This window comes from Tubulanus polymorphus, chromosome 8 (genome assembly GCF_964204645.1).
Source record: "Tubulanus polymorphus chromosome 8, tnTubPoly1.2, whole genome shotgun sequence".
NCBI classification, from domain to species: domain Eukaryota; kingdom Metazoa; phylum Nemertea; class Palaeonemertea; order Tubulaniformes; family Tubulanidae; genus Tubulanus; species Tubulanus polymorphus.
The window spans coordinates 2,414,544-2,430,929 of NC_134032.1; positions in this window are offsets into that span (position 1 = coordinate 2,414,544).

Consider the following 16,386-nt stretch of genomic DNA (forward strand, 5'->3'; position numbering starts at 1 on the left):
TAATCACGACAGGGTAACGACTTGTTTTATGAACTCATTGGCCAGTCAAATTCGGCGTCGGTTATAGCGTCAAAGTAAGTAGAAGGGGTACCGAGTTCCAATTCCCGGCTGCATACGAAGACTCCGCTCTAGTCACCGTAATTTATTTAAATTTAACCAAATACCGACTAAGAAATCAGGGAATTTAGGATTTTCACGCGAATGATCAGATAATGTGTATGGAATTTCACCGATGCAGCCAGCCAGAGTACGGCTGGGTCTACTATAATTAGACTGTTGTAGTCACTAACTCCGGAATCACGTGTAACGACATTACCAATCGTCAATCAAATGTTAGAATCATTGACTCTAAGAGTTCGCAGGTCATAAGAGTTTCACTGTCGCACTTTTTTATAGAAAATATTCTGGTCATTTTCTTTGTCCCACGGATTTTGATGGAAAAGGAATTCAAACGGCTTTCAATAAAAGAAACATCGTTTTTCTGAATTGCTTGTTTACAATTATATAAAGTATGAAATTGACACACGAATTAAAAAGTGATGTAACCCCGTAAATGTGATGCATAATATCCTTGTGATATACGCGGCCTCCGAACTTACCGAGAAAACCTGGCAATTCTAGAACGGTAAAAACAATACTCATTGTAAGCACCATTTTAGTTGCTTTAGTCTGATTTTGAGAGGTTGAGATCTTGGTCGCCGAGAGAGTTTTTTGGCGTTGTTTACTTTTGACATATAAGACAACAATGAGAGCAATGTTTGCAGCGAAAACTAGAATATTTGAAATAATAATTCGTATAATTGGTTCTATGTATCTGTTCATTAGAACAAAAAATGGTTTATTTCGTCTTATGGCTATGTAATGAAGGAAGCGGAATCCTTCATATCTTCCGGACAATACTACAATGAGTGTCATGGGATAGTAAGTACATAAAGATATTGATAATATACCCGTGATTATGATGACTGGTTTTAGGCTGCGTTTAATTTGTAGCGGGGAAATTATAGTAACCAATCTTTCGCACTGAATTATGACGGTTAGGTAATTTCGAAACACAAGAAATCCTTTAGCAAATATAATTCCCCATATATTTAAGTTTATCGGAGAAATTCGGTTATCAGGAAATTTCTTAACAGACTCTAAACCGAATCGCGCATAGTGAATGTAATAGCGAACTGGGTTCTGAATGAAATTCGACAGTAAAAACACGATGTCGACGAGTGCGAGGTATTTCAGTAAATCGATGCAGCGGTTCTTAGTTTTCAGTTTGTGGAATACGACGATAACCATTCCGTTAAACGTGGCACCGACTAGAACCAGTGCCGGAGTGATGTACGCTATACCTAGCCATCTAAACTCCCCTGGCGTATGGTAAACATATGCTCGTGTATTGTTCATTATTTTCAAACGATCCCGTTGGTTTGCAGCAGTTCTCTGTTACTATCATCTAAACTGAAACATTCGCATTAGTTCCAATTTTATACAAATTTGTATCAATGTCATTGAAACCAATCATCTTGCAGGCAAACTAATTTGAACAGGAGGTGTGATACGAGAGCTTCAATAGGAAATTGAAAAGCTGAAGCGGTGAAACCTCTGGAATTCGGATATTAGCTTTTTTACTTAGAATATTCGCAACAATAGAGAATAGAAAGGTGTTTAAAGTTTGATTCAAGTCGCTACAATGTTTTGGAAACGTTTTAAAGCTGGGTACTGATTACTTGTTCCGTTTTCTATACAGAATATTAGTTTCCGAGAACTACCCGAGAAGTAATAGGGGGTTTCAATGGGGTTGTGTTAAAATTGTAGTTGCGGTTAATCCAATATGACAACGGTCATGTGATCCAAGATGGTGCCCGTCCAAGATGGCGGCGGTCACGTGCATCCCCCCATGATTCAAAAATTGAGATGGATGCTCCCACTAGCTGCTATAGTCAAAGGGCTAATCGGATATCGTATCTCTACGTATGTATGCGCTAGTAGAGGCCCATGTGAAATCGATCTGATTGATACATTAGCCTTAAATGTCTGAAAGGGTCTCGTTTACAGTGAGTGCCAGGGTTCGATTCTATTGCGGAACGTCTCGTTGTTACTATCGCCTGGACGCATGAAGGTGAACTCAATTATCCTCCACAATCCTCGAAGTTGTCAATATGAACACTACAAAGGCTTGATCCTTAGTGTCGTTGAGCCCAGTAAGGTCAAAATTCTCATTGGCGCCAATGTTCCGAAAGCGCATCTTCAATTAGATGGTTCGTTCTGGTTCTGTTATAGTAAGCAGCCAAAAGTTTAACGTACCCCGCTTGGTTGGTGTGTATTGATTGGCCTTTCGAGCTATGAAAATGACTTTTGATCTCACTGTACATGTTTTTCTGAATCATCATCCCGAAATCCACCACAGGCAATTCAATTCAATTCAATATTTATTTCACGGAAAAGCAGAACAATCAAATCATAAGAAAGCTAAACAAATATAAAAAAGAACGAGAAAATAAAAAAAAATTTACAAATGTTATAGCGCGCTTTTCCATGTGGGCCTTGCAAAGCCTTAAAGGCCGCTAACGCAGGCACCCAATGAAAGAGAGAGAATAAAGAAGAAGACAGAGAGAGAAAAGGAACAGATGAGCTCGTGCTTGAGAGAATTTATAAGTACAGTAGAATGGTTTAGGGAATACTTGTATTGTTATAATAATGAGACGCTAAGTTGATGTAATGGCAAATTTGGAGCAATTGTAACAGGTTGAGTTGTTGCAGATTATGTTCATATTGTATTTGGAGGTGAGATGTGACTTTAGATGGCGTTTAAGAGTATGTTTATTCATGTGCAGCATTTGCATTGAGAAGGGAAGGTTTTCCCAAATTGAGAACATTTTTGAGAAAGATTTAGTGCTTGTATTTGGTTGATTTAGAGGTAGACAATATGTGTGATCATGTTGAATGCTTTTGTAGGTGTTGATAGTGGGAGAAAGGTTTTCAATGGTAAAGATGTTTTTGAAATGATGTGGTGACGATAGTAAAGTTTGATGGATGAATATGGTGGTTTTTTGTATGAGGATGTCGTTTATTTTGAGAATGTTTAACTTTTTGAAGAGAGGATCAGAGTGGGTGGTATAATTTGATTTGGTTATGATTCTGGAAATTTTTTCTGGACGAGTAGGCATCTGTTGTTGTGTTGCGAGTGACCCCATGCTAGTAGCCCGTAGGTTAGGTGAGGATATATAAGGGTATAGTAAAGTGTAACAAGGTGTTGATAGTCAAGTATGTTCTTGGTTTTGTTTATTATTCCAGTGATCCGAGAGATTTTTTTGTGTATTTTTTCGATGTGTGGTTTCCAATTGGGATTTTCGTGTATCGTTAGACCTAGGAAGTCTGTTTGCTTTACTCGTTCTATAACGGTATCGCCTAATTTGATGTGAAAATTGTGATGCAAGTACGGTTTTCTTTGGTAGTTATGAAATATAATGTATTTAGTTTTTGTATGATTAGGTGTTGATCTGTTGGCTAGAAGCCAGTCATCTAATTTTAGGAGATCAGTATTTTTGTGCGAGAGTGTTGAGGTTCTTATGAGATGAGATGCAATTTGTGTCGTCTGCGAATAGAATGTAGTTTAAATGGTCAGTACAGCGGTAGATGTCATTGATGTATACGAGGAATAAGAGAGGGCCAAGGATGGAGCCTTGGGGGACGCCTATATTTGTGAAGAGTGTTGAAGAGGTTGAAGAATTAAATGAAACGAAGTGTTGCCTGTCAGAAAGATAAGAGGAAAACCAATTTAAGGCTGTTCCTCGAATACCGTAATGTTCAAGCTTTTTGAGTAGAATTTTGTGGTTCAGGGGGTCGAAAGCTTTAAAGAGGTCTAAAAAAATACCAATGGTCCAATTATTGTGGTTATCTAAGGAATTTGTAATTCTGTCGATAAGTTCAAGAATGGCATGTTCCGTAGAGTGGTTTGGTCGAAAACCATATTGATTTTGGAATATTTGTTTTTCAATGAATTTTGAGATTTTTTGGTGAACGAGTTTTTCGTATATTTTTGATATAGAGTTGAGTAGCGATATTGGTCGATAGTTTTTAACTAGATCCTTCTCACCCTTTTTGTGTAGGGGAATCATTTTGGCTGTTTTAAGATGATTTGGAAAAACCCCTGTTTTGAGAGATTGATTGATAAGGTGTGTGAGAGGACAAGAGATATAGTTAATGATTTGTTTTAATGTATGCGTTGAAATGTTATCTTGGCCAGATGAGTGTTTTTGTTTAAGATTCCTTACAACTTCTATGACATCTTGTTCACAAACTGGTGAAAGGAAGAAATTTGAATTAGATTTGGGCACTTTATTTAGGTAAAAGTCTGATAAAAACTGGGGCTTAGGTAAATTGTTAGCCAAGGTTTCGCCGATTTTGTTGAAGTGACTGTTGAAAGAGTTAGCGATTACTGCTGGGTCGTCTGTATCAGTGTTATTGATTTTGAATGAGTGTGTGATGTCTTGCTTGTTGTTTGTTTTGTTGATTATTTCTTTTAAGATTTTCCATGTGTTTTTGATGTTACCATTTGCAGATTTAAAGATTTTTGATAGTGCTGTTTTTTTGCTGCTCTGATAATAGAGTTAAGTTTATTTTTATAGATTTTAAAGTTGTTCTTTTCAACTATTTGAAGAGTAGGGTTTTTTATCGAGAGAAAATGTTTATATTTGTTGTCTTTGTTGTATATTGATTGAATTATACCTTTCGTTATCCAAGGATTTTTGGGTGTGTTGTATTTATTGTGTTAGAATTTCTTGGTTATTGTTTCAGATCCAATAATATGATTAATAGTCGAAGAGAAAGATTCAAAGGCATCGTTAATTGGGGTGTCATCATCGTGAATGAGTGCTTGGAAATTAGTTGTTCTTAGTTTTTCACAAATGTTTTTCATTCCTTGTTCATTGATTATCTGTTTTGTGTTGGAGGTCTTGCTATTATTTGTTTGTTTTTTGGATAGACTGCAAGCGAATGTGAAAAAATGATCCGAGAGTGGTGTAGTTAAGATACCCGAGTGATAGGCTGCTCGTCACTTCGATTATCAATTCAAATATAAATAAACAAATTTATTGCCGCAAGACTTCACACTCAGCCGCGGTCTTCAAAGAAAAATTTCAACAATTACCCGTCTTCTTCATCTGTACACTTCATCATCCACGGGATATTTACTGCTCTAAATATTACAAGCACCGTCGAGCTGTAGCTGTAAAGATCGATGAATCAACGTGTGTCTTTAATCGTCGTTCCGCGGATCCGCTGCGAATTCTCCTCGCCATGAAAATCAAATCAAGTACAAATAAATGTATTACTCCCAGTGATTTGGCCACGGGTTTCAGGCAGTTAGTTTAACAATATTCTATTTTCCTTTACAAAATTGTACGGATATTTAGTACGATATATCATTTAAGTACCATTAAAGTACCGGCGAGTCGTAGGCCTAAACTAAACATGCCGGAAAGATGCAGCAGAGAAAAGCTGTAGTGTTGCGGTGTTGTCATATCGCGGAAAGACGGAATCGCGGAATTTTCCAAAAACGCGGAATTTCTTCATTTTTACTATAAATAGGAAACGAGTTTTCCCACGGGGATACCCACTGTCGGACAGGGCACCGGACCCAGGTTTTCAACACCGGGAATTAGTATTTGATAATTTATTATATCGCCAGTCAACAACTTAACGATACTGTTACAAATAATGGAGAACCTAGGCAATACCAAGAATGGCAATACGTGCTTTGCGAATTCAGTGATACAGAGTATCGCTGCATTAACTGAAGGAATACACATCGATGGTACGTAAACGTAGGATTTGTGATGACACCATGGGTCATTCTCCAGGACTCAGTTCCGAGTTAAGATTTGACTCTGGTCTCTGGATTTAAAACATTGGAAATGAATTGATTCTAAGTAACTCAGAGTTAACTCTCAAAACTGTGGGACTGGATCGATGTCAGACGAAAATAAATAGACATTATGTATATTTCATTCTGGCTTAGGATTGTTCATGCGTGTTGTGTGTCTACATTGTTGTTAAAAGCGAATGCGGTTTATCTTTTAGAATTAAATGATATGAAAGATTATAAAATGGTTTCGTTTTTTTTAAAGTTTACTTTGTGACTGCTATAACACATATGTTCCTATTCTGATTATTTGGATCAAAAGACTTATTGGTAGCGGTACTGGACGGCCGTAAAATTATAATAATTTCAAAGGAATTTGAACCGGAACTTGTTTGGTCGTAGGATTTCATATTTGCAACCATCTACAACTACGGTCCGACACCGCGAACGTGCTAAATATTTATCTGATAATATTCGTTTCTGAAGTTCTCAAAAAGTCGATGAACTTCGATAACCGAAGTTTGCCTAGTAGAAATAGACATTAGGTGCCTGGTCTCTTTCACCCCACTTGATTCTGACTTCTTCTACAGGTGGCAGCCAGTCAACGGTATCGTAATATAATAATTCCATATAAAATTGCCTGCAAATAATGGGATTCGAACCTAACTCGTTGCATCGATCGGTCCAGTGCCCTGTCCGACAGTGGGTATCACCGTGGGAAAACCCGTTTACTATTTAAAGTAAAAATGAAGAAATTCCGCGTTTTTGGAAAATTCCGCGATTCCGTCTTTCCGCGATATGACAACACCGGTAGTGTTGACGAGGTACCAAAATAAATGAATTTATTACCACCAGTGATTCGGCCACGGGCTTCAACCATGTATCAATATTCTATTTCTCAGTACACACCGAGCTTTACCAAATCGACAGGATATTTAATAAATAACTGTATATAACACATGCTTATCCGCAAGCTGAAATCACGCTTGATATTCGGATTCAGTATTTCCGATACCGCGGGTGATCGGAGATCGTTTGGCCGCTTGAAGTGTTTATTGAGTTGTGCTACTTTTAGGCCTACGTGCTTTACTGTTTCAAACAAACACAATATAATTTTTCAAAATTTGCAATAGAAAATCCGGCAACACTGCCATGACACGTAGCACAAATGATTTGTTTCTTCGTCCGAAAATGAAATTGATATTGCAAATGGAATACACCATGAAATCTAACCCTGTTAAATAGAGGTGTAGGAATACGATGTTTACGAGGGTTAAACCGCAATAGGTCTAAGCCTCATCTGTCTGGAAGCTAGACCTACGTGCATATACGTAGGCCTGCATCAGCTGATATGAAGATTTTGATAAGCTGTTAGCATTCGTCTGAGCAGGCAGCTTTATAAACATGGGTTTCATTTGAGTTTTTCATCATTAATGAAACTTGTATTTTATTAATTCCTGATGAGTTACTACGGAGCCCCGGATGATAAGATCTTTTTTTCGTCTGAAAATCTTTTCGTTCAAAATAATTTTTTTGTCAGAACAAAATGTTTTTGTTCGAACCGAAAATGTTTTTTTCGATCGAACAAAATTGATTTCGTTCGAACAAAACTTTAAATAAAAATTCGAAAATGTTCGATCGAATAGAATTCTTTTTATTCAAACTATTATTCGAACAAAATTGTTTTCGTTCACCAATTTTTTTTTGTCGGGACAAACAATTTTTCGTCCAAACAATAACATAGTTTTTTATTCGAACAACTTTTCATTTGTATAAAAAGTATATTGTTCGATTGAGCAAAATTGTTTTCATTCAAACAAAATTTTCTTGTGGGAACATTAAGTTTTTCGTTCAAACAAGTATATTGATCCATCGAAAGTTTTTCATTCCAAAGAAAAAGATTTTCGTGGAACTAAATAGTCTTTTCATTACGGAGTAAACTTTTTTCGAACAAAGTAATCTTCACACCCGAACACAATAGGTATAATACGAACCTGGATTTTCTTTGTATCCGATATCCATATTATGCCTTTTCAGGATGATGCTTATCATACGTGTTTCTGACCATGTACGGGACACAACTTGATTAGGTCGTTTTGGAAATTTACTCGGTCCTGTACCTTTGCGATTACTCTGCCTCTCAGGACAGTGAAGAGAAGACGACTGAGGATACTACCTTGCGTGACTCCACTAGTTAGATCAACTTATTTCCAAGAGACAGTTCCGTTAATTTCGGCCACCTGTTTTCGATCGGAGAAAACTTCTTGATCTTGTCTGGATACTGTGTCGACCACGATCGCATGTATGCCGAAGCAGCTACACCATGCTTAAGAAAATGAAGGGAATTTAATAGAATCCTGTTCAACGGTCAACACGGTTTTATACAACGAAGCTCAACAAACAGTCAATTAGGCTTACTTGAAACCATGGATAACTGGAAAGGAAACAATAAATGTAAAATCCCACAATAGTTGAGAGTAAAAAGAGTAAAAAGTTAATATAAAATACTAGAAATATTTTTGGTGGTTCTGTCTAAAATGTTATATACATCAAATAAATACACATATAATATAAATAAATATACATTGATATAAAATATAACACGAATCACTGCGCATAGTTAGGTTTTGGGTCCTAGCGTACTGACAAATTTTAGAAGGAGTTTATTGTGAGGACTGAAACCTTTGTATGAGATCGACAGAGCGATCAGAATGAGTAATATTAGAAGTATCGTTGTATCTCCATAATTATCTACGGTGAGTTTGATGTCGAGCATTTCAACTGTAATTTCATATCGATTGTTGAGAAATGATAACAGTTGAGAGACGGGAGCATCGTGTGCGTTTCTGCGCAGTTCACCGAGTAGCATTCGGATTCTAAACGGCTGGTATCATCAATGAATAATGTTCGTTCGAACAAAACTTTAAATAAAAATTCGAAAATGTTCGATCGAACAGAATTCTTTTTATTCAAACTATTATTCGAACAAAATTGTTTTCGTTCACCAATTTTTTTTTTGTCGGGACAAACAATTTTTCGTCCAAACAATAACATAGCTTTTTATTCGAACAACTTTTCATTTGTATAAAAAGTATATTGTTCGATTGAGCAAAATTGTTTTCATTCGAACAAAATTTTCTTGTCGGAACATTAAGTTTTTCGTTCAAACAAGTATATTGATCCATCGAAAATTTTTCATTCCAAAGAAAAAGATTTTCGTGGAACTAAATAGTCTTTTCATTACGGAGTAAACTTTTTTCGACCAAAGTAATCTTCACACCCGAACACAATAGGTATGATACGAACCTGGATTTTCTTTGTATCCGATATCCATATTATGCCATTTCAGGATGATGCTTATCATACGTGTTTCTGACCATGTACGGGACACAACTTGATTAGGTCGTTTTGGAAATTTACTCGGTCCTGTACCTTTGCGATTACTCTGCCTCTCAGGACAGTGAAGAGAAGACGACTGAGGATACTACCTTGCGTGACTCCACTAGTTAGATCTACTTATTTCCAAGATGAGACAGTTCCGTTAATTTCGGCCACCTGTTTTCGATCGGAGAAAACTTCTTGATCTTGTCTGGATACTGTGTCGACCACGATCGCATGTATGCCGAAGCAGCTACACCATGCTTAAGAAAATGAAGGGAATTAAATAGAATCCTGTTCAACGGTCAACACGGTTTTATACAACGAAGCTCAACAAACAGTCAATTAGGCTTACTTGAAACCATGGATAACTGGAAAGGAAACAATAAATGTAAAATCCCACAATTGTTGAGAGTAAAAAGAGTAAAAAGTTAATATAAAATACTAGAAATATTTTTGGTGGTTCTGTCTAAAATGTTATATACGTCAAATAAATACACCTATAATATAAATAAATATACATTGATATAAAATACACGAATCACTGCGCATAGTTAGGTTTTGGGTCCTAGCGTACTGACAAATTTTAGAAGGAGTTTATTATGAGGACTGAAACCTTTGTATGAGATCGACAAAGCGATCAGAATGAGTAATATTAGAAGTACCGTTTTATCTCCATAATTATCTACGGTGAGTTTGATGTCGAGCATTTCAACTGTAATTTCATATCGATTGTTGAGAAATGATAACAGTTGAGAGACGGGAGCATCGTGTGCGTTTCTGCGCAGTTCACCGAGTAGCATTCGGATTCTAAACGGCTGGTATCATCAATGAATAATGTTACTATCATCGCCGTTACTACAACCCAGCGACTGTCATACGCTTCCAGGACACCAGCTTTTATTACAGCCTTTAGAAGTTTCACTAGACGCGCTTATCTTCTCAACTTCTACACATTTACTTTGTTAGTGTTTCCACTCGGAAGTGTGTTCAACTTTCTGACAATAATTCTACTGATTAAATGTCGCAGATACCAGACTGTTCGTTACACGTTCCCCTATCTCATAACTCTCGCGTTTTCAGAACAAATCGTTTTATTTATCAAGCTGAGCAACTTTCCATATTATTTGAAATACATCCTGGTAAAATTCCAATTTTACCCGAAAATATGTGGAGATAACTATATGACATTGTCAAAACATGGCAAACTGTGTTCATCATCATTGTACCATTTCTATTATTATTTTCAGTACATTCCTAACAAATTAATTCCAAAATGTTTGTTGGTTAACATATCCTACAACCAAGCAATAGCAGTATCACACTACATAGTCTTAGCAATTGCTGTTGAAAGATTTGTTTCTATACGTTTACCATTCTTTCATATGAGATATTTCACCTACAAGCGGCGTGTCGTCATAGTATGTGGTGTCATAGTGTTTTCCTGCATCATAAACCTCGATTCTTCGAGTAAAAGTATCTACATTTATCGCAATGCGGTTCGTAGATATAACGAAACCTTCATTCAATTCAGTTGCAAGCAGTCTTATAGGATGAATCAATTTCTTTATGTTATTATAACAATGGCAAGAGTATTCTTTCAGGAGATATTTCCGGCCATTGCGATCATCATAGCATCAATTCTAACTGGTTTATCCCGTGCTCAGAAATCTAGCATGTTGAATAGAACAGGAGCAGAACGCTTTCGGTCATCGACTAGTAAAACACTTCTAGTTGTCATTTTAGTCTATATAGTTTGTGTTCTACCCAACACTGTCACTAAATTAATGCATAACTTCAACGAATTTCTCATGTATGTGATCTGGATAAACCATCGTATTAATCTTTACGGATCCCCTACTAGAACGTTTTACCTAATACTTTTGTGGCGTGAATTAGAAGGAATATTTTACGGATTTCGAAACGTCTTGTTCTGCGTAAACTTTTTCATATATTTCGGTACGTTACAAGTTTTTAGAAGACAATTTATAAAACTGTTCTACTACAATACTGATAGGTAGTCCGTTGTCAAAATTAGTTCATTTACAATGAATTTTGAACTGGATTTTTTTTACTCCCCAATCCATATATTATCACAGCATCATCAAATACAATACTTTCGATCTTTTACTCGGATATTGGTATAATAGTTTTCTTACATAATTGAGCCCCAGTTACTGATAGATTGATTTAAAACTTACAGTTATGTATCGGTGACGATGGAATAATACATTCAAACGGCAGAATCGACGATGCTGACATTTCTGATTTGGCAAAGAGACCTATCCTATTTCGTTGCCAAAGTATCACAAATTTGTGGATTTGGTGATTTCGAGTTTATGTTGCGACATCTTCAGTTTTCCGTGCGCCACGTGTTGAGATCTATCAAACTACGCGGCGAGACTAGTGACCTTGAGTCCCGGAACCACTATTGTCGGATGTCAGAAATAAACGGAACAAAAATGTACCTAAAAATCCTACTCCCTCCACCATACACAAATACGCATTCTACGTTAACTACTCACCCACTCCCCCTCAGCGTGTACGTACTAATTGAATGGTCTCTTATTGGATTCCTGATCTCAGACAGCGCGTTAAATTGCTATTAAAGTTTTAAATGCCAGTGTATTTAGGGTAAACCATGCTTTCTTCCACTACGTACATCTGCATTTGCCTAGCAGTCGAGTAGTATCGGTCAGTTCCTAGAAAATGCATATCCGACAATGCATCTACTTTTACATCGGCCAATGAAGTCTTGAATGAGATAATTTCGTCGAATAAGGTTGCTAGTTATTTGGCTGAAAATAGATCGAGTTCAACCGGAGTTTATAGCCAAACGTAGTCCCTGGCAAGGGGTTTTTATGAGCGGCTAGTGGGCTTGGTTAAAGGCATGATCAAAAAGATTTTATGTCGATCGAAACTCACATTTGAATTTAGTTACATTGTACTGTTAATAGAAATTGAAAGTCAACTGAATGATTTGGCCTTTGACATCAATCTTCAATGCGTCCGACATTCAGCCGCTCACGCCGTCCATGCTCAAGTATGGACGCCGTATTGCAGGGTTTCCTCAAGCCTACGTGTGCGAGACGGAATTTAGTGATCCTGAATTCCTTGTCCATCGAGATTTGATTACTCGTCGTATGAATTATATATGGTTATTGTTCAGTTAATTTTGTCGTCGCTGCAAAATGTGAATATTTGTTGAGCTTACGCGAACGGCATCTTTCGCCCGGGAGATATCAGGAAAATGTTAAATTAGGCTCCGTCTTTCAAATTCATGACGACCCAGAAACCTATGGCGTCTAGGAGACGACACCGCGTTGCGTCGTGAAAAAGACTGGAAAGTTCGAAACGCTACTTTGAGGACATCCATTGGATTCACCAATGGTACAACATGCGCAGATCCGGGATCGCTAGGCGAGGCGAATCCTACCGAAAACGTAGACGGATCTGTGGTTGGAAAACGTCCAATCCGCGCATCTGCCGTTGCTGCTGATCAAAGAATCACGGCTGTTCGTAACCGCCGAGCGAAACGACAAAATGTGTATGTGAATTCTGTTTTCTGAACACGAGACTCTCGTAATTTGCATTCATTAGTTATCAATCAAGTTCTTTACCAACGTTAATTTCACTTAGTGAAAATATATGTCAGATATAAATGTAAATGATATTGAAATATTAATATTTTATAGGGGATAATAATATTCACGAAATTTTGGGGCGGGAGTACGTGGTTAACGTTTTGTATTCATTTTGTATGCATTCTAAGCATTGTAAGCAGGTTTATTCGTTCGGTATTGAGTTTTGAGTACACGTAGCGGTTAAAAACCCGTTACTAATCTCAGTCACAGTGCCTCAATAAATAGGTCCAATTTTCTGTGTACTTGGCTGACATGCAATATAAAGAGAGAGAAATAAACTACCAGTGTATGAACTGAAATATACAGCCCTAGTCAGTCTCTACAACTGCAGAATCTTTTACATGATCATACATCATTATTTCAAAGAAGATATGAACACTCAGTACTTTGATCAACAAAGCAGTCGAACACGAATCCTCTGGTCGTCAATTTTCGTTCTCCTTCGCCTGCAGCCATGGCGCACACTGACGCAAAAATCCCACAAAGTGGAAGAATAAGCTTTAATAACTCACCTAGAAATACATGTTCATTAATAAACCGTAAACCTAGTCTTATCTGTATGAAACGTATTGAGTCGCTACTTAATGAATTAGAAAACATTCGAATGAATATATGTTTAGAATGAATTGATTTATGATATTTGACTTACTGATCATCGTTGACAATGTATTAAAACCTGGAAAAGGTGTTTTAAATTATAGGGTTTAAAAGGGAGACGTCAGAGCACAAAACTAGGAACTGCCACTTTAGAATGATAACAAATCGTTTAACTCACGTATTTCGTAGAACTAACTGAATTCAGTTGTGATTCTATTTCCGCTGGGTGCTATTATATACGTGGACTAGCGAGACAAGTGTTTTCACAGCAGTAGTAACCGAATATTACAACGTAAATTAGACGGTTTGTTCAGTTCAAACAAATGAACGGAATTTGAATCCATTTTCATCGATTTAAATACTTCAACAATTTCAGCTGCGCTATTTTCAAATGAATATCTTCCATATATTCTAAATACGTACACATTGCTTCTAACGTAGGCCCACCTAATACGTTGCCCTTGTTATAATGTTCAGTAGATCATTTCCCTGTGCATCCTTATCATTTCCCATATATATCCATCTTTTTTATGATATGATACTCTACTAACTGAAATAGCCCATTAGAATGCCAACTTCGTTTTCTGTATTGAGTTTCTCTAAAAGTGGAATGAAATGATAAATTGTTTAAGCCATCGCTGCTTTGTTTTGTGTTGGTGGTTGGTAGATCAAACCAATTAACTATTTCTTTCTTTTTCAAAATCGATATATTTATATATAAAGAGGCATTTAAAACTATTTTTGTCTTCATATAGATTTGGTCTAAATTTTACGTAAAAAATGTATCTAAAAATCCTACCCCCTGACAATTTTTTATAATCTTAAAATTTTTTAAAAAACTTATAACGCTTTTCATGCCTTGGAATCTGTAAAACCTCTGATTATCATGCAGTTCGTTTGTCCAGGTTTTTGAAAGCCTCAAAATAGAAAAGTCTGCTTTCAAATTGTTCAAAAGATATGAAAATGGTTCAAAATTCACTTTACAACTACGAACGTTGAAAGCATAGATTGAGATATTATACTTATCAACCTCTACAGAAGAGTTTTCATCAAATCACTGAGTAATGATTTAAGATCTCGATGATGAATAAGAAAGTATAGAGTACGTAATAATCATAAATACGTAGCATTTATTTAGACTGATGTTATTGGTAAATCATCCGGAACTGAAATATTATCCTTTTTGGCCAAATGAGCAATTGGGCTGATACCGGATGGGGATGCCTTGGTTTTTGTTCTTATGCGATGCCAATGCGCGAAGAAAGACTTCTGCAATATTATACAAATTCAACACGATGGGACAGATGAATTATTCCACGAAGTCCGATTGCAGGCTCGGAAAGACACGAGGAAAAATGTAATTCTGCATGCCTGTTAACCCGTATGCTTTAATTGTACGGGAAATTCAGTTTTTTTTCATGTACTTCGTACATGGATCATTACATGGGAATTTGCAAAAAATAGAAGTGGTTTTTCCATGAATGGGAATGATTGACCTGGAGAATAAAGGCGTTCAAATTTTCAAATTCATGCCTTTGAAAGGTTCAACCTTCGTTATTTTGTAAGGTTTTCCAAATTATTCTATGTCTAAACATACACGATTACGATGTTAAAGATGACCTTATTCAATGAACAGTGTTGTTCAACTGTAGAATTTTCCATCGTGCCATTTGAGCCGTTTCTTATTGTCGTCCTTGGCAGTAACATAACTGGCGAGAGATTTTACGGCATTAAGAAATAATCGCTGAATGCTATGGTAACAGATTCTCAATAGATTAATGATGCTGTCGGGCACTACGTAGAGTAACATTTGAATACTGCGCTGGCATTACAATTTCAGAAGTATATTACGAAGTAATCAATAACACTGCTTCTATTTGAATCACATTTTACTAATAGAAGGAACATAACAATGCGTAAGTTTTGTTTGACAAATTGAATAAAAAAATTAGTCATAAACATAATCCATTTAGAGAATATGAATACTAGCACAACCCGTCCACGGGAGGGTTTAGATACGAGCTATAGCTACCCGTTACCTCAGAGGAGATTTGCTAAAATATTGTCAGCGGAGGATTCGGGATTTCGGTTAGGGGTGGACAAAGCAAAGTTTTTGGTCTGGGAGTTCCCCCCGAAATTCTTTTGAATATAAGATGCGCCTGAGCGGTGTTGTCATATCGCGGAATCACGGAATCGCAGCATTTTCCAACAACACGGAATTTCTGCATTCTCCACTATACATAATAACCGTGTTTTTCCGCGGGATAACCCTTGTTGGACCAGGCACCGGACGCATGTTTTCATTACCGATACCTGGTAGGCCTATGTGATAATCTATTACCATCGTCACTCAACTAATTAAGGATACTTCCAAACGAAAAAAATGGAGAACCTACGTGGGCAATTAATCTATCAACATTGACTGCTGAACCAATCACAGTAATTTGTGCATCGGGCCTGTACTCAAGGCAGTGCGTCGGGTGAGACCACATATACGAGTTCTGTGAATGTTACCATTAATAAACCTTTATACTAATTCAATAAATGCTGCATTGTGAAATAGATATAAAAACGATGGTTATTAAAACTGCACTGTTTCACTGGTCGTATTATGACCAAACGAGGTACGTTTACATACGGTCAATATGTACGGTCTGGATTTTTCCTCAATATTTACACATATATCATTCTATATCGTTTTAAATCAGATGTAACCACATATTACATTCTGCGACTACTTGCAATTGCGGATAATATGTTTATATTAGGCACGGGTATCCCCGTGGGAAAACCCGTTTTCTATTTATAGTAAAAATGAAGAAATTCCGCGTTTTTGGAAAATTCCGCGATTCCGTCTTTCCGCGATATGACAACACCGAAGAGCGAGGGTGCTGCCTGTACCAAGAGACC